Source organism: Paramisgurnus dabryanus, chromosome 1 (assembly GCF_030506205.2).
Source record: "Paramisgurnus dabryanus chromosome 1, PD_genome_1.1, whole genome shotgun sequence".
In the NCBI taxonomy this organism is placed as follows: domain Eukaryota; kingdom Metazoa; phylum Chordata; class Actinopteri; order Cypriniformes; family Cobitidae; genus Paramisgurnus; species Paramisgurnus dabryanus.
In genome coordinates, this window is record NC_133337.1 from 50,685,196 (window position 1) to 50,711,633 (window position 26,438).

The 26,438-nt window shown below is 33.8% G+C and overlaps 2 long non-coding RNA genes across 2 annotated transcripts; one reads left to right on the forward strand and one right to left on the reverse strand.

Annotated features, from left to right (window-relative positions):
- The first annotated feature begins 17,280 nt into the window (after nucleotides 1-17,280).
- LOC141283002 (uncharacterized) lies at nucleotides 17,281-21,082 on the forward strand. Its single transcript, XR_012337954.1, has 5 exons — nucleotides 17,281-17,362; nucleotides 17,910-17,964; nucleotides 18,418-18,568; nucleotides 18,723-18,880; nucleotides 20,219-21,082. It is a non-coding gene; the product is annotated as an uncharacterized lncRNA (long non-coding RNA).
- Nucleotides 21,083-21,659: 577 nt separating this feature from the next.
- On the reverse strand, nucleotides 21,660-24,616 carry LOC141283003 (uncharacterized). Its single transcript, XR_012337955.1, has 5 exons — nucleotides 24,416-24,616; nucleotides 24,072-24,118; nucleotides 23,858-23,912; nucleotides 23,384-23,537; nucleotides 21,660-23,128 (listed from the first exon to the last, which is right to left on the reverse strand). It is a non-coding gene; the product is annotated as an uncharacterized lncRNA (long non-coding RNA).
- Nucleotides 24,617-26,438: the final 1,822 nt, after the last annotated feature.

Consider the following 26,438-nt stretch of genomic DNA (forward strand, 5'->3'; position numbering starts at 1 on the left):
TAAAGCAAAATACTTTCCAGTGAAAACTACAATTCCCATCACAAAGACAACATCTTGAAAATAAGACACAAAAGGACCTACTGTAGATGAGAAACAGCATACAACTGTATTCATTATTAATTGTCCCTGGTTATGAGATCTATAAGACCGATAGAATGGGATTGTACGGAAGAAACAGCATTTAAAACTCATCCCAGGTATACTGACTTAATCAACACCTACAGCATTCTCCAAGACGGGTCTCTCACATTGTAATGACACAGAAAGCTTGAAAGGAATCTGTCAGGAACTTTGCCATCCAGTGCCACCCACTTTTCCTGGCAGCCGCACAGAAACCCAAAGTCCATGCCAGGCACTCAATCCTGCGCCATTTCTCTTGATGAAATGTCAGTAGGATCCCTGTTACTGCCTGTCCTTTTACACCCCACAGGGCAGGTTCCTTCATTGCGGAGGACAGGAGTTATTGTAATGGATGAAGTTTGGGAAGTCAAAACCCAAAGTGAATAGAAGGAGCACCATGGTTAAGCCTCTAGCCCTTTTTTGACACGTATCCGGCAAATAAAAAGTCAGGGCTTATATAATACTGTGTCAGAGCACAAATCTTCTCTTGGACCTCAAAATAAGTTTTCTGCTACTAGCAGCAGTGCTCTGAGCTTCTAACACCCTGAAAGTCTAGCTGAGTGCCACCCACCACCACTGCAAAGCCTGTTGAGCACCTTGCTGCGGCCACGTCCCACGAGGGATATGCTCATGAAGCGATTGCTACACTAGTTCCACCAATTCTTCACAACAACAAATGGGCAATTGATGGGATATCGTGTCAGGATCGATCTCTGTCCTCATTCTGTCATTAAATAAGGAGGGTTGCAGCTGTACAAAAAAAGCATTATGCATTAAAAGACAGGAAAGCGCACACGGAGTGTGACAGGTGACAGCAGATGATAACGTTACAACAGGGAAGCTTGTTTTTAAATGTTGTCACCTGGAGAGCAGTTTTCCTTTTAAAAGACGTCTAATAGCCATCCAGACATAGTCCCGACATCTAGAAAAAGCCAAATTTGGGTTGTCAGTGAAAATTGAATAGACATTTAACCATAAAATAAATGAAAATAAATAAATAAATGAAACCAAACACCTTGTAATCACTGCTGACTTTGCTTATGTAATGTCATACATCTCACAAGTTATTTTGGCAAAAACAACATTTTTTTTTCTATTGTTAACCTAGACAGTAAAATTATGGGTACTGCTTGCTGGGCACACACAAATACACTTAAGTCCAATTCATCCATAGCTCAAACTATCATGAATAGTAAACAAGAAGAAAACTGCTTGCTTTTGGTAAAATCAGAGTTGTATAATACTTAAGTATTTTAGTTACATTTTCCAAGCATCTGTGCTTTATCAGAGTGTTTGTCCTGGGAAAAAATTTACTTTTCTTTACTAAAAAATGTTCACTACATTCTAAAGCATAGAATCATACTGTGTATTCATTATATATTGCATATTCAAATTGATTTAATGCCTAATTACATAAAAATTCTGTACTTTTACTTTCTTGAGTAAAAGTAAGATTTTTTTACTTAAGTAAAAGTACAAAAACTTACTAGATGTTTAATGTACTTAAATATTAAATATAAACCAAAAACTTGAAATTATGAAATGTAGTGGAGTAAAAATTATCATAATATGTTTTGGAATGTATGTTTTTCAAAGAAAAAACACTTATAAAATACGAATAATTAAAAAATTACTTTTATGTAGAAAGTAAAAATACTTAAGTACTATACAACTCTGGATAAAATAACTAATATTTGTACTATAACATCTTTATAATATCCAAACTGTACAAGAGATAAAGACCGGCGCCTCATCACAATAAGTAGATAAAATTAAAAAAGCAACTATTTTTAAGGTAGCGAATGAATTTCATGCCATGCATATATTGTAAAAGCACAAAAAGCAGCAAACTATCACGTTTTGATGGACACCTTTGGCGTTCTGTTGAGTGTTGACTGTAGGGGACATACATGTGCATTACAACCAATATGATTTCAAGGAAAGTTGTGTTATCGTCACAAAAAATTATTAATTTATTTGTGTCCATGGCACGAAATACAGCTTTTTTCGTGTCTTGAGCACGGATGTCTTTTTTGTGTCACTCGCACAAATTTCCATAAAAAATTTTTTGTCCATGGCACAACTTTCTTTTCATTTTATGTATTGTTTTCTCATTTTTTTCCCCTATTTTTAAATCATTGTCGCTTGGGGTTGGGGTTAGATTTGGAATTTGGGTTAGGATGTCTAAAAATTGTAACAGAAAGTGATTCTAACAGCAAGCGACAATGGTAAGAAAATCGGAAAAAACGATGAGAAAACAATACATAATATGGTCACAAAAAACTATTTATAAAAATTTGTTCGAGTGACACGAAAAAGACATTCGTACTCATGACTATAACACAACTTTCCGTGAGATCAATCTAAATACAACTTAAATTTCTTTAGAATGCATTAATTTTATCATTATGTGTGTTCCCATGGTAACACTTAATTGACATGATCCCCCAACATACATAACTGACTATGATAAACTTTGCAAATGCACATTAACTTTTTTTGCTAACCTAACTCTACCCCTAACTGTCTACCAATCCTCAACTAAGTTTTGTTGACATCTAGGTGCATTTACATGATGGTGCAAATGAGCTTCAGTGGTTCCCTCAGAACTAAACAAATTTAATTTGTTAACTAACCTGTCGAGTCAGCATCCTCTCGTTCACATTTTCGCTGTGATAACTCCAGTTTAATGCTAAAGGCCAGTGATTGCTTTCATTATTGTGAAGTGGTCCATCGCTTGTGCATTTTCTTTAGACAGAGATGAAGTTTACATCATCTATAGGGTAACATTTTTCCTGTTTTAAATCTTCTGTCTCATCACTTTTCACAACTCTTATTGCTGTAGACATCCCACTGGCCCTAAGAGCAGAGTTTTTTAATATGCATATACAAAGCATTGCATCTGCGCTCTTGTACTGTCACAGTATGTTATGAATTTGATAAGGTACTCTCAGCCTTGGATAAAGCACATTCTGTACACTGTAAGAAAAAAAAATGGTCAAAATATGTACCCCAGCTGTCACTGGTGCTTTCAAAAAGTACAGCTTTCCACCTAAAAAGTTTATATTAGTACATCCGCAGATGTACATGTTGCTACCAAAGAGAGCTTAATACCTTAAGGATACATATTAGTATCTCAAGGGTCTATATTGGTACCAAATGTATACCTGTACCTAAATGTTAGAAATTAGGACTTTTTAAAGGTTACAGTGAAAGCTGGAATACATAATTTGACATTTTCTTCTAACAGTGCAGGTGTGTAGTATAAGTAGGATGTGATGTTTCCTATCAATTACATTAGGATGTCACACAGTCTGTTTATGGCAATATTAAAGCTAGGGATGCGCCGATACCACTTTTTTGGAATACGAGTACGAGTACGAGTACTTGCATTTCAGTACTTGCCGATACCGATACCGAGTACTTAATAAAAAACATGATTTAAATTTACAGGTAACAGCTTTAGTCATATAATTTAACAAAAAAACAAGGGACTAGTTTTCCAGTTTGTTGTAAACTCTGCCTCTTTGGACAACACAAGAGGCATTAACCCCTTACACGCCGCTCAAACATAGACATTTCTCAGACCATGGTATCGATCCCTGGTATCGGGGGACTTTTAACGAGTACGAGTACTTTAGAAAATGTGGTATCGAGGCCGATACCCGATACCAGTATCGGTATCGCTGCATCTCTAATTAAAGCCAATGTTTGGTATTAGCTTTGACTGTCCAACTTATAAATACTCATAATATGTGAATTGATGTAATAGAATTAGTGTGATCATTTTTGAATTGCTTATATCTTCAGTATGTCTTCAATAGATGAAATTATATTACTGTATGTTAACCACAAACAAAGTAAAAAAAAATTATGTTTCTCTCATTTCTGCAAGCAGTAAATAATCAATGATTCATATATTTTATTATGTAAAGATGTACATAAACTTGCAACCATATCCTATCCATATGTAACTATCTAGATTACACAGCTTTTTTGGTAACACTTTACAATAACAGTACATGAATAATCATGTACTAATACATAAATTAATAATCAGTTTAATATGAACTAATGATGAGTTAAGCTATTTACTAATCAATAACTAACCGTAACTATGTTATGAGTCATATGAATTCATGCATGAATTACACCCACCTTAACTACACATTAATACATGTTTGTTAGTTAATGCATTAATTAACACTTTGGGTAACCGAAATCAAACAAGCTCTCTAGAAGAACGAAAATAACTTTTGTTAATGCAAAATGTTTAGGTTTGTAATGCAAAACTGTTTATACATTTGCTCCTGCAGCTGAGCTAAAAACATTGAATGGCACTGGATTTCTTGCAACATTTACAGTTAACCTTAATCATTAAATGTGCAATTATGGATTAATAATTAAAATTAGTTCCATTGCTGCCATTAAGAGTGACAGACGCTATTCTTTCTAAATTTAAATCAGTGTTAGCCTACAGACGATGGTTATTGTGTGAACTGGCTCGTCTTATTATCAAAATGCACATACAGTATCTGTCTTGTTCTTCTTTTAAGCCATTATTACCCCTTTCAAATGTCTGACCAATTTTCACATTTGCTCCTCTCCTTTAAAACCACCAAAAATTTGGATTTTGATGAGCTGAATTTGTATAGAATGTGTAATTGATAACTTTTTAACAGTGTACCCCTCTAAGAAAAGTCATTGTGTAGGGCCTACACAATAATACATTAACAAGTCATTAATTTATGTTAATTTATGAGTAGTTAATAATGATGTGCCCCCTCAAGTAAAGTCATGACCTAATCATACATTAACAAATCATGAATTTATGTTAGTTTATGAGTAGTTAACGATGAGTTAATAATGATGTGCCCCTTCAAGTAAAGTCATGACCTAATCATACATTAACAAATCAAGAATTTATGTTAGTTTATGAGTAGTTAACGATGAGTTAGTAATGATGTGCCCCCTCAAGTAAAGTCATGACCTAATCATACATTAATAAATCATGAATTTATGTTAGTTTATGAGTAGTTAACGATGAGTTAGTAATGATGTGCCCCCTTAGTAAAGTCATGACCTTATCATACATTAACAAATAAAAATATAAGTTACCCAGTGGCGGAGGCAGAAAGTGTTTTTGATGGGTGGGCATCTATACATATGCGGGCCAGAAAAATTCACATACTTTTTTTAACTTCCGTTAATTGGGAAGATAAAATGACTGTGTTTTTTCCGTCAGTTTTGTACATTTTAAGATGGAATTACGGTCTAACTGTATTACAATCGGCCGTCTCTTAAACAGAAGGCTGCATCCTCCGTAGGTCGGATATGCAGACTGCATACGTCATTAAGCTTGGTTTATTTCAATTAAATAAGCATAACATTCGCAAGTCATAAGCATATTACAACGATTTACGATGAACTATTTAAGCATTGAGCATTTATTTAGCTAAACGCCTGTGGCTTACCTAAGCACTGGTTCTGAAACATAGAGGACCCAGAAGCAAAAAATTCAACACTTCTTTATTGAAAATCAACTTAAACAGTCCAGTCGGGCCGTCGAGTCCTGAGCCACCAAGAGCGAGTTAACTTTAGTGTTGCTGGTGTACACCGTTTTTATTTAGAAGTCTTTTCTTTACCGCAGTGATCCTCACGTTCACGCGAATCTGCTACTCAGTGCAATCTAACCTACCGCGCTCTCTTCAAACCCGCCTCTTCCGCTCTAGATGACAGCAGCGATTGGTGGACGGAAAGCAAGACATTACCGTAATAAACCATATATTGCCAAAAAGCGCAATTTGTTTTCTTTAGGAGCAATTCTAATTTTTTGATAGTTCAAATGGTTGAAGAATTACGGTTTGAATGACAAAACATAATGTATTTCCATGAATCTGATTGGGTGGGCAAGCTGTCAATCCACCCGTAGATCCGCCCCTGGCTGAACGCTGATCCTGATACAATGCGAAAAATTAAATAAACAATAATTTAAATAACATCAAGATATCTTTCACAAATAAACTGGTATGATTGACGGTTTGATGGTCTTTATATGAACACTATACATTTGGTATTGTGACTTTGGTTAACATGTTTGTCATTTCTGAGGAATAGTCAGAATGATTTTAACTGAAATATTTTGACAGAGCCAAAAGCAGCAGACCACAAGTGCAACGAGCGGACAGCCTGTTGTAGGCCGTAACGTTTACATCCACCTTCCTTTTGATTTTGCAATCTACATTGACAAGCACCCAAAAATAGAGAACAATTATCTTACATAATAAAATACTTTAACTACCTGCTATCTTGGTATTGTGAGCACATGAATTTGAAAAATATCTTTTGTTTCTAAAATTATAAGTGGAACATTTTATGCATCTTTATTTGACCTCAAACAAAGCATTAGATCCTGCGAACCGTTGGGAACCACTGTTCTAGAGCATGTTTGATTTCGGTTACCCAAAGTGTTAATTAATGCATTAACTAACAAACATGTATTAATGTGTAGTTAAGGTGGCTGTAATTCATGCATGAAATCATATGACTCATGACATAGTTATGGTTAATTATTGATTAGTACATGGCTTAACTTATCATTACTTCATATTAAAGTAATTATTAATTTATGTATTAGTACATGATTATTCATGTACTGTTATTGTAAAGTGTTACCGCTTTTTTAATTACCTAATATTGGTTTTCCTTTTTGCAGGAGTGATTTGCTTCCTATAACATAAAACAAAACATTTTGTGTAACACGTTTGAATTTTTTTCTCATCCTACATGTTGTGGGAGGCAAAATACCAACAATAAACTCCTATTGACATTACTTACTCCTATTGAGCACTGTGTAGTAATGCATAGGGAACACACATACTGATTAAAATGCATACCTTGAATGTGCTATAAGTCACTTTAGATTAATATAATTGTACATTAGAGAATGTTAAACACTCCCCTGATATGGATTGTTTGAAATGGCTGTAGTCACTTTATCAATATGTAGGTGTTGGAAACAAACAAGCAGTTTTTTCTCTCTAACTGTGAGCCCGTCTGGTTCTCACCCCTCAAAGGTATCATTGTACTCTCTTTAAAGTTAGAAAAATAATGTTTGTAAACAATTACAATTACAATGCCTCTTACAAAGAACAACATTTTGTCTTGACATTCTGTTTGAATCAATCTCTATTGTAATATTTTGAAAATGAACAGCGATTGGTAGCTGTACCTGTCAAACAAATGATCTCTTAGGTGGTCCTTGACCAATGAAATCTGCAGTCCAGACCAAAATGATGTCAGTCTAAAGGGCTAAATAGTAGCAGCAACTAAATAATTTATAAACGAGTGTGGGACATGTTTGGTTAACTCAGCACACACTGACCTGAGAAATTGAGCTCAAGGTGCAGATCCAGTGAGACTGTTGCATCCCCGAGGTCTTAGCATTTTGACTCCAGGCCATGAATCTCTCTCTTCTACCCTCCTCTGAGCTCTGTTTAAATATTTTCACACAAACACACATTTGAAAATAGACTCAAAACATGCACTTTACACCATTAAGTACTCCTTGAATGTGTTCTTTTCAATTTAGGGCATGTGAGTTACTCATCTTTGACTCTTCATAAACCCTCTGAATTATTCATCACAATACTACGGAGCCCTTCTCATGACATGGTAAAACTTTTTTTTTAAATCGTGGCCACGAATTAGCAATTCGTTACCACGAATTAGTAAATCGTGCGCACGTTTTAGTAATTCGTTCCCTCATTTAAGCTAAATCGTGCGCACGATTTAGTAATTTGTTCCCTCGTTTAAGCTAAATCGTGTGCACGTTTTAGTAATTTGTTCCCTCGATTAGGTTAAATCGTGCCCACATTTTATTAACTCGTTCCCTCGATTAAGTTAAATCGTGCCCACGTTTTATGAATAAGTGCCCAGAATTTCATTTAAACCATCGGAATAGTGACGCTTATCGCAGCTCAATGCATTAATACATTGCTATTAAGTATAAAATTTAGGGGTGACCCCGAATAGTCGAAGATTTGATGCATCGATAGGAGAAGCCTGATTCGACTACCAATCTCACAGTCCAATCGTCGCAGATGTGTTATGAAATGAGGATCATTCAATTTTAGCCGTATATGGGTTCACACATTATCTGATTTCACATATAACAGCTTTCTCACAATATATTAATATACAGCATATTATTATAATGCTGCAAATAATATGTGAAGTAACAGCTTTCAATAAATATTTTTAAAATGCGTTAATAAATCCAACATCCCCTGTGACCGGGCTACACGGAGGTTTCTTAGTTAATAAAACATTGCCTCTTTGTTTCTACATTTAAAAGACAAAGCTGGCAATTATATTATGGCTATAGATTTCTATTCTTTCAATAATTTATTTTATTTTATTTATAAATCACTCTGGGTTATCTGATTTGATTTAACTATTTGGCTTGTGTTTTGTTTCTGTGCACTTGAGGCATTTTGAATATTTGTTCTGCACCTTGTTACTTCTGATGACCTTATTTTATTTAAAAAATGTATCTATTATAAAACGTAAATTCTGATCTAATTTAAGTCTGTAAATTTTGGATAGCTTTTCGTTGTATCAATGTTGCGCTACTGCGTGGTGGCCATGCTTGCGCATGTAATTTAGCCGAACAGGCTAGGTGCTCTGCCTCTCATATTTAGGAGTTCATCAAGCTAAACATTAAAAAACGGATGTTTTTCGACGGGTATAAGTTTTTAAAATGTATTTATCATACATTTTGGTTATCTTGTCAAAAGTTAAACTACAAAACAGGTAAGCCGTTATTTAAAATTTCGGTGATGAAACGGAAACTATCTGCACCGAACCTATTTCTGCCTGACTTTTCTTGTGATTTAATATTATGGTTGGTGTTCACTTTTAAATGATAGCAAAGAGATTCCTGAAATAAATAATATCATCAGGTCTTTCTGTATCTAAAGTGAATACAGAGAGGATCAAAGTCAGAGCAAGCAAACAGGTATTTCTGTGCTAAATAATAACGCATAGTGTCTATAAAATCATTAATTTCAGTGTTTTTCTTGTTATAAATTAAAGTTTAATAAATTGTAAATAAAGATTAGTTTTTATCATTTACAGTCACAATCACAAATTATTTGTCATTTCTCATTTGTCGGGTTTTTTTTTTTGGTCATGACTGCTTTGACGCGCTATATCTCCAAATTAAATAAAAACACTGAATTAGCCGAGGTTTCCAAGGCAGAATCACCTTTGTTATTTTTTAGGTTTAGTTATCAAAATTTATTTTTGTGTGATGTTCTGTAGATCTTGGCTTTAAAATGTTATGAGGAATAAATAAACAAATGTTGCCTTATATATTTTACCTTAAAAAAATAAATATATAAATGCATCGTCAGTTTTGTCTTCGTTCATCACTTGAAAGACAGTTTTGGTCACTTTAACAGAAAGTTGTTTATGTGTGCTGCTTGTGAAAGAAAATAAAAGTTAACAATTTGTACCTGGTCTGGCCCCCTCCCAACCCATGCAGACAAACATAGATATGATTCGACTATCGGTCGACTATGGAAAGATTCGACAATTCTGATTCAAATACGTAAATCCTTAGTCGAGGACACCCCTAAAAGATGCACACATTATTCATGAACACGTTCATCTCTGGCCTGGCTCTGTTATGTAATAGCTGATTGACAGGTGCGCAACTCCGTCTTTCGAACAGGTATAATTTTGTATAGTTACTCATTTAGGAAAATTATCCATGATTTAATGATTTTATTATTATTATGAAAATGTTTTTTTTTTTGCAGATTGATTACGATTTGTATACCCTAGTTTAAATACAAGACCTTTTTTTTTTTTACCACGGAGGGCCGGTGGTATACGGAATTTCCCGATAGATTTTTTGGTCCCACTCCGCCCCTGACTGTATTAATGCGTTAGGCGTCACATTAATGTCCCTACTTTTTAATGGCCTACTGTGCACGAATTAATAAAACCGTATAAGACCCAAGGTGTATGAATTTGATCCTTACATAGCACTGTATCATGAGCCAGTTAATGTCCCAATATGTTTTTTAATTCTGTGCAGGAATAAATAAAACGAACTATGTGACTTATTAATAAAGTGATTTTGCATTAAGCGTCATGTTAATGTCGGTTGTGTTAAGTTTTTTTTAATTCTGCACAGGAATTAATAAAACTGTATATGAAGTTTGGCTCATTAATAAGGTATATAGATCAATCTTGATCTTTACATACTGTATTTATGCGTTAAGCGTCATGTTAATGCCCCGATGGTTTATTTTTTATTATTCCGAGCAGGAATTAATAAAACTGTTTAAGACCCAAGATGTATGAATTTGATTCTTATATAGCACTGTATCGATGCGTTAGCTCACGTTATGTCCCAATATTTTTTATGTAATTCTGGGAAGGAGTTAATAAAACTGTATATATACACGAGCCTAAGGTGTATGAATTTTATTAGGGGTGTCCTCGACTAAGGATTTACGTATTTGAATCAGAATTGTCGAATCTTTCCATAGTCGACCGATAGTCGAATCATATCTATGTTTGTCTGCATGGGTTGGGAGGGGGCCAGACCAGGTACAAATTGTTAACTTTTATTTTCTTTCACAAGCAGCACACATAAACAACTATCTGTTAAAGTGACCAAAACTGTCTTTCAAGTGATGAACGAAGACAAAACTGACGATGCATTTATATATTTATTTTTTTTAAGGTAAAATACATAAGGCAACATTTGTTTATTTATTCCTCATAACATTTTAAAGCCAAGATCTACAGAACATCACACAAAAATACATTTTGATAACTAAACCTAAAAAAATAACAAAGGTGATTCTGCCTTGGAAACCTCGGCTAATTCAGTGTTTTTATTTAATTTGGAGATATAGCGCGTCAAAGCAGTCATGACCAAAAAAAAAAACCCGACAAATGAGAAATGACAAATAATTTGTGATTGTGACTGTAAATGATAAAAACTAATCTTTATTTACAATTCATTAAACGTTAATTTAAAACATGAAAAACACTGAAATTAATGATTTTATAGACACTATGCGTTATTATTTAGCACAGAAATACCTGTTTGCTTGCTCTGACTTTGATCCTCTCTGTATTCACTTTAGATACAGAAAGACCTGATGATATTATTTATTTCAGGAATCTCTTTGCTATCATTTAAAAGTGAACACCAACCATAATATTAAATCACAAGAAAAGTCAGGCAGAAATAGGTTCGGTGCAGATAGTTTCCGTTTCATCACCGAAATTTTAAATAACGGCTTACCTGTTTTGTAGTTTACCTTTTGACAAGATAACCAAAATGTATGATAAATACATTTTAAAAACTTATTCCCGTCGAAAAACATCCGTTTTTTAATGTTTAGCTTGATGAACTCCTAAATATGAGAGGCAGAGCACCTAGCCTGTTCGGCTAAATTACATGCGCAAGCATGGCCACCACGCAGTAGCGCAACATTGATACAACGAAAAGCTATCCAAAATTTACAGACTTAAATTAGATCAGAATTTACGTTTTATAATAGATACATTTTTTAAATAAAATAAGGTCATCAGAAGTAACAAGGTGCAGAACAAATATTCAAAATGCCTCAAGTGCACAGAAACAAAACACAAGCCAAATAGTTAAATCAAATCAGATAACCCAGAGTGATTTATAAATAAAATAAAATAAATTATTGAAAGAATAGAAATCTATAGCCATAATATAATTGCCAGCTTTGTCTTTTAAATGTAGAAACAAAGAGGCAATGTTTTATTAACTAAGAAACCTCCGTGTAGCCCGGTCACAGGGGATGTTGGATTTATTAACGCATTTTAAAAATATTTATTGAAAGCTGTTACTTCACATATTATTTGCAGCATTATAATAATATGCTGTATATTAATATATTGTGAGAAAGCTGTTATATGTGAAATCAGATAATGTGTGAACCCATATACGGCTAAAATTGAATGATCCTCATTTCATAACACATCTGCGACGATTGGACTGTGAGATTGGTAGTCGAATCAGGCTTCTCCTATCGATGCATCGAATCTTCGACTATTCGGGGTCACCCCTAAATTTTATACTTAATAGCAATGTATTAATGCATTGAGCTGCGATAAGCGTCACTATTCCGATGGTTTAAATGAAATTCTGGGCACTTATTCATAAAACGTGGGCACGATTTAACTTAATCGAGGGAACGAGTTAATAAAATGTGGGCACGATTTAATTTAATCGAGGGAACAAATTACTAAAACGTGCACACGATTTAGCTTAAACGAGGGAACAAATTACTAAATCGTGCGCACGATTTAGCTTAAATGAGGGAACGAATTACTAAAACGTGCGCACGATTTACTAATTCGTGGTAACGAATTGCTAATTCGTGGCCACGATTTAAAAAAAAAGTTTTACCATGTCATGAGAAGGGCTCCGTACAATGCTGTTAGATAATTCTGAATTTTTTTTTTTCGCTCAAACTGACACACCGTGCTCCCATTATGAGCACTGCCTTTACTGCAGAAAAAGAAATGTACACGATAACTGCAAATGAATCCTGAAATAGATTTGGTGAGGTATTGAGCAAGCTTTTCCTCTGCTGCCTGTGAAATGCTTGATTTCATGACTCAGTGACTCGTGATACGTTCATTATAAAGCAGGAGTCAGACTGTGTGCTTATTGGAATTGCTTTGTGTGCAAACATGTAACGGATTATTGTAGCACACAATAAACGTCTCAGACGAAATGGAGCAAAAGATTTGTTTTTTTTATTCAATTTTGTGATACAGAGGTGTTGGGCAATGCTATATTGCGGAATAAAGCCGAGTTAACTTAAGTGATGTAGCAGCGCCCTCTGGTGGATTGAAAATGTAACAAGTTAAACGACACATTTATGTATGTTCACTTTCATTGAAAATGGCAATTGTAACCAACCACCATTATTCATAATAGCTGTCTTTTAGTATTATTAAATTATTATTATTATACAAGCTTTACTATTATTATTATTATTATTATTATTATTATTGACAAACGTATTGTAATGTACACGCCCACATAGTAAAAATATGCTGCTTTTACTTTTTTTTAAACAATCAAATTGGCTTCACAAATTATTTCAACTTACTTTTGTCATTTATTAAATGTTTTCACATTACTTCAACTCATCAAAATACATTAAAGGGATACTCCAGCCAAATATCAAAATTGCCCCATTGGTTTACTTAATAAAAGTCTTCTGCGGGTAATCAACACGATTTTGAGGGGAAAAAGACATATTTTAAATTTTTAAACTGTATTAACTAGATTATGGTAACGTGCCATCTTGGACGCACGTGAGGTTTAGAAGTGAACATTGGTTGCCATGGGAACGTTGAGCAGTGACTCTCGTGAATAGAGTGAGTCATAGTGGCGTTACCAAAAGCGAGTTATTATAGTTTATAAAGTTAAAACCTTTATTAGTCCATTGGAGCCTTGTGGATTACTTCTGTGAAGGATGGATAAACTTTATCTGGGTTTAAAGTCAGAAGTTGTTTCCTAGTCCCTGTTTTCTACCATTATAAAGCGTAGAAGAGCAAGGGCATTTAAGAAATAGCCTTCCAAAAATAACTACAAATGTACATTTGTATGTATCTTGGAGGCTTGAGGGTGTGTAAATGATGGGGTAATTTTGATAATTGGCTTGATAATTTTTTTTAAAACTTATTTTACAAGTTTCAGCAAATTACCACTAGTCAAAATTTAAAATAGCAAGTTGAAATGAAGCCAGTTTGATCTTACAAAAACATTTAGAGCATATAAAAGTATTTAGCTCCAGATGAATGTTGTTAGTAAAACTTTCTGTATCATTTCTTTCCAATTATCAATAATAAAATGTAAGATTGTTGTACAAAAATTAATGTTTCAACCTTATACATTTAACAAATCAGCATGGTAAAAAAGTACTATAGTACATTTTGGTATTTACAATAGGTAAGTCTGTAAATTTATTTTGATATTTTACACTAGTAAAATTACCAGAACTATAGAGTCTTTGAACCTTATCACAGTAAATATACAAGTATACAACAGTTTCAACACATCAGTTTATTATAAGACAGAAGTATGCATTAACAAAGTGTATACAGTATACAGTATTGCACAATTTACTACAGTTTTCTATAATTATTACTTAAGTACACTGCCATATTTTTTACAGTATTTGAAAACCCAAATGCCTTAAATGCTCCTGAAAATTTAACACTTTGGTCTTTGTTGTCCACCTCACTGTGAAACATGTAATCTGTTTAAAATGCTGTTTTATTACAGTTTCAATGTTACTGTGAACATGATAAATGTCTTTTGGCTGTGTTTTAGAGCAGGCTTATGAAGTATCAAATCTGACGTTGATAAAGATTGATTTTTGAGAATCCCAGAGTAACATTCATCCTTACATAGGTAAAAATGTTTTTCAAAAATGTTTTCCAAATGCTTTGTCCTCGGTAAAGTCTAAAAGTGAGCTTCCAAATTTTCACGAAAGCATCTACAGTGCATCAATGCATAATTTTAAATCATAAGGGTAAAATTTCCAGTTATGTAATAAAGTTAGCGACAAATAAACATGCTTAATATGAACAGACCTAAGTTATCTTTCCATTCCAGACTAATGTACTTGGCCAGCTCACTTTGATGGATGAGCTTTGATCCCATATGTGTTTGTTGTGCTCTCAGTCTTTGGTCTGCTATTTATACAGATTTTCAAAAACTACAAACAAATTGCAGAATCATCAATGTCAGGTCGGAAAACACTCAAATGTCAACCTTGGCTTTAGATGTATGCACCTTGGGACTACTTTAATATGCTTATTTATTTATGAACTATGTTGACGTAAAGGCTATCTCTTGACCTCTTCAACGGTGACGGGGTTGAAATATGCAGCAGCTCCACAGACGCATAGATATTCTGTCACAGATCTCTGCGTGGCAATGCTAATTCACGATCCAGCTAGCCCAATTAAATTACCCACTTGTATCCCTGTGGGATTCTCTTCACTTTTCTTTGACTTTTAATATTTAAAGTCCACAGTTTGAAACTAATTATCCCAGACTGTATGTGGGAGGAGAATTTTTTATGCCCCATGTAGGATAGGCCAATAGAGAATTGTACAGAGAAAACAAACACACCAGCCATATAAATTAACAGTCATATGTCCGTTGTAGATAAGTAGATAAATAAATTGCTAAATACATGTCAACATTATCAAGATACATGAATTTCTATCATTATTCCCATGGATTCTGGATAAAATAATTATCTACTCAATTTTTGTCTTTTGAGTTTTGGTAATGAGGTAAGGAGATGACAGTAAAAAGTTAAAACAAGACATTTTTTTACTATCATAACCATTTTCCATGACCATGAAAATGAAGATCTGGATTTAAAATGTAGTCAAAGAACTGATTCCTGCTGTCAGTCTATTGACTTTAAATCATAAGAGTAGTGTATATATTCAATGGAGCAGAGGATGGGGTCAGGAGGACCTTCGCTCTATAATTTAAACAGAAAGATTCATCTTGCCTGATTCTATTAAACATACAACTTGCTGGATTTTCAGATGGAGCAGTTTGATCATCCTGTTGCCTGCTGAAATATTAACTTGCAGCGACATATGTAGCTTCTCCCTGATGGCTATAAGCCTTATGGAATATTAATAAGCAATCCATGTTCTGTTTCATGTCATCTGGAGTTCCAGTTTACTTTAACTTATGGAACATCTGGAGTAAAGACTGATTCTGATATGTACTGTATGTTAATGTTTGTAATTTGTTTGCAATTGTTGGATGTGTATTATATGAAGGTGGGTTGCACAAAGTCAACTGGTTGTTCTAGAGCAGTGGTCTCCGGTGCCTACACAGACTCTGTGAGTTGCCCACCAAAGCATATTTTATTAATAGCCTTAATTTTAATATTTATTTATTACATATTTTTATATTAGCTTTTTTTATAGTTAAAATTTTAAAACATGATACATATTAACAAGTAAAATCAACAAGTAAAACAAAAAATTTTGAGTAGACTATTTAAAAAAAGTATCCCTGCAGATTGTTTTATCCATTGTGGTTGTACTTGCTCACAAAATGGTTGGAGACCCCTAGAGCTTTGTCACTTATTAGGAGCAGTATGTACGGTGGCCCTGAAGTGCAAACCACAACAACAAATTACTAAACAACAACAAATTTAAAAAACACTACAACAAATTTAAAAACACCACAACAGATTAAAAAAACACAACAGCAAATTAAAAAAACACTACAGCAAATTAAAAAAAACACTACAACAAATTAAAAAACACCACAACAAATTAAAAAACACTGCAACAAATTAAAAAACAACAACAAATTAAAAAAACACTACTGCAAATTAAAAACCATTACAGCAAATTAAAAAACACTACACTGTAAAAAATTGCTGTTAAAAAACGGGCAATTTCCAACAGTAAAATACTGTTATTTCAATAAACAGTTTGATACTGTAGATTAACAGCCAAAGGCCCATAAAATAATTTTTTTCTGTAAATTTACAGCTTTGAACTGTACACCCATTGGCGCCTGAAAAAAAACAGTCTTGCGCTGTAAAAAGCAGGATATGGCACTACTAACCAAGTGTGTGTGTGTGTGTGTATATAAAATAATGTAAAAGGTAGACAGTTGTTATTTTTTTTTAAAACATTAAATGTATAGTTTAGTATCCATCTGTTTTGTTGTGTCAGAAATTATTAACAATACAAATTGTTTATTATTAATCTTAAATAATAACAAAGCTTGAACATTTTATTTTGTTTAAAAGACAAAGAAAATCTTTTTCTCAAAGATCAATTCTATAGTTGAGTGAAAAAACAAAAAGGACTAATTTTAATAAAGTGTTTTTGTCCTCTTAAATAGCAAAAGCATAACACACTAGCTGTACCTACTCCAAAATAAATACAAATAAATAAAATTCAAAAATTCAAACTAAGAAAATAATTTAAATAGTCAGGCACACACTGCTTCTCCGCCCACTTCCGGCCTCGGCCGGTATAGTTCTGCGTGGTGGGGAGGGGGGATTTTTAACTCATCACTCTTTTTCAAAACAGCGCAGTAAACAAGATGACGTCGCAGCTCATCTCTTCTCCTGCTTTTCCTCCATTGTTACAAAGGACACGATTCAATGTAAGTTTGTAATTTTGTTGTTATTTCATTATGCTTCCCTCAATTTGTAATAAGTCTTTTAAGAAGTATTTGTGACTCTGCTACCTGACGCGAATCGCGTTTTGAAGGCAGTTCTTAACATTCGTTAACGTTACTCAATTTTCTCCAAACTTTGATTATTACAGCAAATACTTTGCTTGGTTTAAAATGTGCGATATAAATTCGACATTTTTAGTAGTAACTTTAATGTGTATCTGTTGTGTGTTTGATTTTTAATACCAGATGCACATGTGAAGTTAATTTACACCACGCAATATAATAATTCACGCAAAAGTACGTTACTCGTATTTGATCGAGATTTACACGTAGGCTTTTATGTAAGTTGGTAGTCTTATTCAAAAAGCCAATGAGGTCGTTAGTCAGTAGCAGTTATTTTTGACTGTTTTTAGCGCGAATCGCGTTTTGCAGAGAGACGTTGACAATCAACAACAGGTCAAGCATTTTCAAGTCTTCTCCAAAAAGTTAATAACCCGAAATAAATAAATTGTTTTATTTTTATCTTGTACAGGAATCATACAATCGATGTACTTGTATTTCTGAGACGGTAAACAACGCTATATTAGGTAAGTTTAACCACATGTTTTCTTGCAAACTTTGTATTGACTTAAGCAGTACAATCTTTGCATTTGTGAGGCACATGCAAGTACACAGACACAAATTGTGATGCAAGCAGTGCTTGGCCTGTGTCTATTCTGTGTATTTTAATGCACGAAGAACAGAGAAATCTTAATGATGAAATAGCTTCTTACAAACATGTAGATTTCACCACAGAAAACATTCACTAATAAACTGGAATCGTGTGGATTATTGTAATGCTTCATTTACATGTTATTTTGACTATGGGCTTCGCTTACTTAGGTTGGACATGTGCAAAGTTCCAATTTACTCATGAAAATGTATGTGTTCTGATAACAGAAAAGTCATAGACCATTATCTAAGCATAACTGGAAAAAATACACCCTGAGAACTATTTATTTATTTATTTTATTACAGATTTTTTAAATATATATTTTCAGGGAGGTCAGAGATGATTATCCTTGAGGGTCATGTGATTTGTGAGGCCGTATACCCCAGATTTCGGACTGCAAGATTTCTACTGTTCGCAATGTACTACGTCTTAAATCTTCAGTATCCAGAGGCATGTGGCACATTGGATTTTATTTAGAGGTATTTTATTTTTCTTCTTCTGTAACCTGTAAATTGCTTTCTCTTTTATTACTCCCTAATTTCAGCAACTATATATTTAATGCATTAATTAAATTAAAAAGGGTTGACTGTGTAAGTGTTTTTTTTTTATAAATATATTTATTAATACCCTTAGACAATTTGTCGGATAAACCCTGAAAAAGGCTTGAAGACCAGCAAAGTCAAGGTTGTTAAGAAGACTGGAAAGAATGTGAATAAGAAGACTGCTACTGTCAACCCAGAAGTTGCATCCCTCCTAAAGAACCTCATCCGTTTCGAATGGATTTTGTCTAGGTAACTAAACTTAATTACCCCCCATCACTTACATGCTTGCTGAAAGAGTTACCACCTCTAATCTACATTCAAATTCAGTGGTAAGAGTGTATGTTAACTCTTAATTATACACATATAGTATGTCACAAAAGTGAATACACCCCTCACATTTCAGCAAATATTTTAGCATGTCTTCTCAAGGGGCAATTCAATAGAAATAAATTAAAATATATATTTACTTCTATAAATTATATATAAAGCAGTCAACGTGCTCCTTGTATAGCAGTATATATTTACTGTCCTGGGAAAATACCTTAACATGCAGCCATTATTGTCAAAATAGCTGGCAACAAAAGTGAGTACACCCCTTACATTATGGTAATGAGCTATGACGTGGTTTGATGACATCCAACCTAAAGGTGGAAAAGTATTCCAGAGAGTGCATTCGGGCGTCAGAGTGGCCACTACTTTTTTTCTATAGCGTTGTTGGCAGGGCAACCAGAGCGTTTTTTGATGCCCTTGTCGGCAGCACTTGTACATCTGTTTTTGAAGCCAGTTTCTGCAAATGACGCATAGCACAAGGACTCAACTTCCTTGATTGACCCTTGCATGTCCTGTTCCGAGTGGAAACAGTCTTGGAAGACTTCTGTAAGACCCTAGCCACTGTACTGGAACTCAGTTTCAGGTTGTTACTGACCTTCTTATAGCCTACCTAGGCCATCTTTATGGACAGCAACAATTCTAATTCTCAAATCATCAGAGTTGTTTACCATAAGGTGCTATGGTCACCATCCATTGGTCAGTATGAGAGAATTCTACTCAAAGCATCAAATTGAACAGCTCTAATACAAGATAGACATGCATTGTCCTTACAAGCAGATGAAAACATGAATTATGAATAGGACATGTGGCTTTGCATGTTTAAACCATATACATCTATTATCACTTAGGGTGTACTCACTGACTTGTTGCCAGTTATTTTGACATTAATGGCTGTATGTCAAGTTATGTTCAGAGGACAATACATCTATAGTTCTATACAAGAAGCACTAAAACTCTGAAACATATCCAAATTTCATTTCTGTAGTATTGTCTCTTTGAAAAGATACTAAAATATTGCTAAATATGTGGGGTGTACTCACTTTTGTGACATACTGTAATTGTTCACTCCTTTCTGGCTAACTAGAAAATCCAATCACTTTTACACACAGCTGAACTGTCTGGTCTTGACCTGCAGTTCTGTTAAGATTGTGTTTTGTCTGATAAATTAAAAAGTGTTTTCAGAGTGTATGAGCACTAGCTTTTGCCATGTGCTATATTTTGTTACTAACATTTAAAAAAAATGTTTTCTATCTACAGACCTGGATTTCCTCTCAGGCCAGAGCGATCAGAAGCTGGAGTAAGACACTTAAATTTTTTTCCAACAATTAGTTTGATTAATGTGTTCTTCATTTCATGCCAGGTTTTAAAATATGTTGTGCCGTGCTGGCAGTTTTTTCTTCTTGTTGTAAGTTTGTTTTTAGCTCCTTGAGTTGCACTTTTTTTCTGTGATTTCTGTTTTTAACTCTTTCCCGCCATTGACGAGTTTTTATAGCAATCCGTATTTCCGTTATTATGTTGCTCTTACCCAACTTATACAACCTGGAAACAACCCCTCAGGTCAAACAATTCAAACTCTGTGTATGTTTTGATTATTGCTCCGGATTTCTATCAGAAGTCTTTCACAAAATCGCCATTATCTCAGCTTTTTGCTCAAAATATGGTCTTTTTGAAGAAACCTACTCATATTTGAGAGGTGGTAAAAAAGAACTAATTTTAAGGTAGGATGAATTTTTTTTATTGTTGTTTGAAAGCAGAGGGGTTTGTTATTTTATTTGATTCGATTTGATATATTGAAGGTTTATATAGTTAAAGAAGAATGTTTTCTTGAAGGCATTAAACTTTTGTAAAAATCATTAAAAACTCTGGCACTGGCTGTCAACTTTTTTTAAAACACTGGCGGGGAAAGAGTTAACATAATGTTAAATTTACTGTAACTGTTACTCCGTAGCTATTCAATTGCACTTTATTTTTGTGATGTGGTCTTACTTTACTCTGTGGTTGCTTTTTAATGGCACCTTTTCTCTGTGATAGTGCATTTATTGTTAAACATACTTGTAGATGTTTACAGTGCTAAAAGATTGTTTAAAGATTGTAATAACAGTTGTATTAATAAATGGAAAATGGAGCACTATGTCAGACATTTCTCGTTTTTTATTAGATGTTAGGATATCAGACAGTAGAGTAAATATTAACTAACTTGTGTTATGTTTCACAACTTAAAAATGTAAGAAAACAAACAGTAATGAGTGTGTATAATTGTAAGAAATTCAAGTGGTCCTCGCTGCAGACTGTAGCGCGGTGACATCACGTACTGACGTCACGTATGTCTTCGGTGCGCATGCGCAGAGTGACGCATGGTATGTCTTTAATATTCATGTCTTTTAACGACGTTTGACATGCCTTTGACACGCATAAAACAATTATATGGAATTACAGAGCAAACTCAGCATTATCAGTTGTATTTTTTAAACGTTTGTGTACAGAGCAAACTTTATTTTGTATACTGGAACAGTGAACATTAATGACACCTTGTATATATTTTAATCTTCCCTCTGTCATATGGTTCTTTTATGGGTTTTATATTTTTAGGCATATTTGTTGTTTTCAAAAAAAAGTTAGACATTTATGGTAAAGTAATTTAAATTAAATCAACTATGTACAGTAAGTTTTCAGCTTCCGCATCCTTTATTTTGGAAGACACATCAAAATCTCAATGATAACACAATGTTGCTTCGTTTTATAAACAGGACACATAAAACGATACATATACAGGGTATAATACACCGCGTTCCAAATTATTATGCACATGCCATTTTTGTTTATTTTTCCAATACAACCAGTAAGTTTTCAAATTGTATTTCACCCTCAACAGTTATATGACAGTGTGGATGCTGTTATATTTAAATGAAATAAAAATGTCAAAAGATATTTTAATATTTTGAAAAATATGCTGTTCCATAGTATAGAGCAAGTTGTGGTCCTCATACAGTATGGGTATAAAAAAGTGTGCATTATCGTAAAAAAAGCAAATTATTTTGTATAACAATTTATATTTGGTGGACCTAAACAGAAATCATTAAACTATTATAATTATTCATGAGTGATTCACAATACAGAAAGATTTGACTATAAGGCTTTTTAAAATATATTTTTAGGAAAATATTTAAAAAAGGAATAATTAAAAAACACAGGTAAGAAGAATACATGTATTTAAACCTGCTGGTGTCTCTGGAATCCCAAGAACCTCTCGATACAGGATCCTTCAGTGCATAAAGCTGTATTTTTACCCCTCCCCAAACCACAACTTGCAAAAATGAGACATTTGATGTGAGCTAAGAATACACAAAGAATATTTTAAAACAGTTTTATTTATTGACATGCAAAAATACACTGAATAATGTAGATGAATGTCATTCTGGATTATTGGTTAATAGCCACTATGTTCAAACAAGACTGTAACATTAGGGAGAGGTGGCAGAGTAATGATTTTGACTGGAATATTGGGAAGATGGTAGGTCCCTTTATAGTCCCTGTGGGGGTCAAATGGACATCTAGAAGATATGAAGAGTTCCTAAAATATTGTTTTCACTTTGAGGTAGAAGGAATTATGTCTTCTGAAATAAATTTACTTTCATGGAAAATTATACACCATCCCATACTGCAAAAAGCATCACTATTTTAATTATTATGGGCATAAAATAAGAATGAAATCATGGGATGCACCCATCATCATCTGACCAAAGTCCTATTTAAGAGCCTGTTTAGCATCATAATATGAAAGATCTGTTAGGTAAACTGTATTTTAATTCGAAACATCAACTTAGGGATGCAATACTAGGAAAATAACATTTTGCATATTTTTTCAAAGTACCGTATGTTTTCCTCAAGTTCTATAGCCAATTTTTATTGCCTAGTTGCATTCCATCCATCCTTTATTAATAACTTTATCTATTCTGTCTGAAATTCCCCTCCATCATTTAAAAAAAAGTCAGTGGAGCAACAGCCTTCAAACTCCTTTTTAGAATAAAATCCTTAGGACACCCCTTCTGCCACCCCCAACATTGCCAGGTGGACAGTCTTTGAAGATTTCTCCACAGTGGAAGCATTGAGTCACAGAGTAGGGCATCCGAAACTGTTGTCTGTAAAACACAATCCAGTTCTCATGACCTAATTTAGACAAAATACAGATTAAACAATATTCAATTATTTTAAAGAACAGCATTAACATAGTCATATAAGGAAAACATTTTAAATGAGATTACATTACACAAAGATATGCTTAGTACAATTTTAAGTTCAGGGTACTTTTCTAGCTGAAAGGGTTTTGAAGGCAATACAGTCTACCAGATAATAAAGATGTGGACAGACAAAGAGTTTTCTTAAATAATTTTTTGAGTATTATTAAGGATTAAAAGAACTTACTGTCAAGCCACAAAAAGTGAGCCTGTTCTTTAAATTTGGGCTCACTAACAATGTCCCTAAACATCTAGCATTTGAGTGCAAGCCTCAAGACTGCCACATCGCCATCAACCTTGACTACTCCCATCAGGATCTGCCACAGGATCTTAGGTGGCATCTATCAAAAATAGACAACAGTCAGTTAAAAATGCAACTACATTAGACAATAAAAAGAGAAACAGATAGATTGAGATTTTGACCATTATGCCATGTCAAGAAATAAAAGTGAACCAATTCTATAAGAAACCACATTATAATTTATAAACCATTAATGCATACAGAATACTTAAATCAAGGTAATCAGTATTACCTGAGGTTCAAAGAAGAATATTTTAAAATCTTTTAACATCCAAGGACATATTTAATAGTACACATACTACTGTACTTCACTGCATGAGTAAAGGGTAAAAATATAGATGTATGCTTGTGGTTACTCACTGTTCATTCTACATCCTGAAGCAGTCCCCAAGTAAGGAAGCCTTCCTCATAAGCACTGTGGTTCAAACAGATGACATCAGTTCATTATCTGGTCCGGTTTCGTTTAAGACATGGTTTAGTTAGAAAAATAACACTAACATATTATGTGTCTCTCTTTTTAAGTCCTAAAATAAATAATAAATTAAAACTAACAGTTATGCAAAAAATAACTAACCTGGCTTAGCTGGACTGAACCTGGTGACTGTTTCCAGTAAGTTAAACCTTCCAGAAACATGCATGTAGATAGAAAATCACATATGCAATCAATTTCAGCTTTGCTTTTTGTATATTTTACATAAACATTTTTTTTTGCCCGTCACATGAACGTAAATTTTCTTTGATAAATATAGAGAAACTCAATTCCTCAACATGATTTGTGAATGTAAAAAAACTAGGGAGACACTAAATTAGTTTTATAAGCAAAAAAGTTCGAAAGTACAATTTTGAACAGAAATCATTTTTAATAACAACTAAAAGCAAACATAAAGCATAAATATTTATTTTATCTAATCGACTTACCGCAATCGAATTAATCCCTTTCGAAAAAACGCTAATCCAAACTGCAGACGAGAAAAACTTCTTCTTCGCTGTATTATTAAGGTTGGTTAAACTTTTAGGCGCATTACCGCCACCTACTGATTAAAGTGAAATATTTTGTACATGCGCATTAAAGACATATGCTACGTAGGACATACCTGACGTCAGTACATGATGTCACGGCGCTACAGTCTGCAGCGAGGGGTGTCTCAAGAAATTGCTGGAACCGTTGCTGCCAGTACTTCACTGTAAAATTACAGCACAACTGTAAAATGGAAAACGGAGGCAACACTGTAAAATAACAGTATATGGCTGGAACCATTGCTGCCAGTACTTTACTGTAAAATTACAGCACAACTGTAAAATGGAAAACGGTGGGAAAACTGTAAAATAACAGCACAACTGTAAAATAGAAAACGGTGGGAAAACTGTAAAATAACAGCACAACTGTAAAATGAAAAAACAGTGGGAAAACTGTAAAATAACAGTAAATGGCTGGAACCACAGCTGCCAGTATTTTACCGTAAATTAACGGGGAAATTTCTTACAGTGTACAACAAAATAAAAAACAAATACAAAATAAAAAACACAACAGCAAGTTAAAAACACTACAGCAAATAAAAAACACAACAACAAATTAAAAAAACACTACAACAAATTAAAAAACATTACAACAAAATAAAAAACACTTCAACAAAATAAAAAACAACTACAAAATAAAAAACACTACAACAAATTAAAAAACACAACTACAAATTAAAAAACACAACAACAAATTAAAAACACAACTACAAATTAAAAAACACAACTACATTAACCTACCGGAAGAGGTACCAGTGGGCAACATGAGACATCGCTGATTGGACGACTCTGCAGTTCGGCTTTTGAACCGGAAGTTATTCTTCCTGTAGCGCATTTTTTCAAACATGAATGTTACAAATGACTCAAACGTAGCAGCTGCTGGGGCCGGCTAAGGGTACGGTCGGGAAACCGCTAACGATAGTAGTAAGCTAACGTTATATCCTTGTATGCTAGCTGGAGGCATTTACTTCCAGTCTTTGTGCTAAGCTAGGCTTGCGGTGGGTGTGTCAGATAAGTTACGGCACGCACAGAGATGAAAAAGGTATGTATAGACTTGTCTAACTCTGGGGGATACGGTTGGTGAATAAGCTAAAGTCCCAAAAAGTCAGCATGTTCCTTTAAATTAATGTCATGATCTACATCTGTAGTTCTCTAGGACAGCTGTGTGAACAAAAGGAGAACAGATGAAAAAATAAAGGAAAGTAAAATTAGAAATGACAGTTCTGGGAAAAACAAAATCAACAAGTTGACAAAATCATTTATAGTCTTATTTTATGTGGATTAGATTTACCACATATATGGGCAGATTCCTGGACAGGACAAAAATGTTTGTTTGAGCTGTCTTAACTAAAAACAGCTTGCACTGGCATATCTTAAATATATATCAGTGCCATTGTTTTGTCTTAAGATGCACATCAGTAATGTTTTATTTTTATTTATTTTTTTGCAAGGTATGTACAACTAAAATGTCCTAATATAACTAAACCTAGTCCTGGCTTAATATAAGCCTGTCCGGGAAACCGCCCCATAAGCTCTTAAACATTTGAAGTTTAATTTCATCTGATATCTCACATTCTTGCACAAATTAAAAACTGTGTTTATCTGAGACAGATGCTGATAATATCTGCGGTGCTTTTCCTCATATGCAGGCCCTAAGGGTGATTTCTGGGCAAGATAAAATGTTCCTGGGCTGTCAAAAAAGAGAAAATAAGCCAATGCTGGACCATTAGAATATTGACACATTAAAGAAACATTGTGATCTTAAACGTAACTAAAAGAATGTAAGTAATTTAAAACAGATTTGGATTAAATTATAAACTTTAATTTTAATAAAGTCCTTGCAAAGCCAAAGGTTGGAACTGATGACAGCAAATCAGACTTGACAAAAGAATACAAGGAATTTTCATATTCTATAGAACAGTTT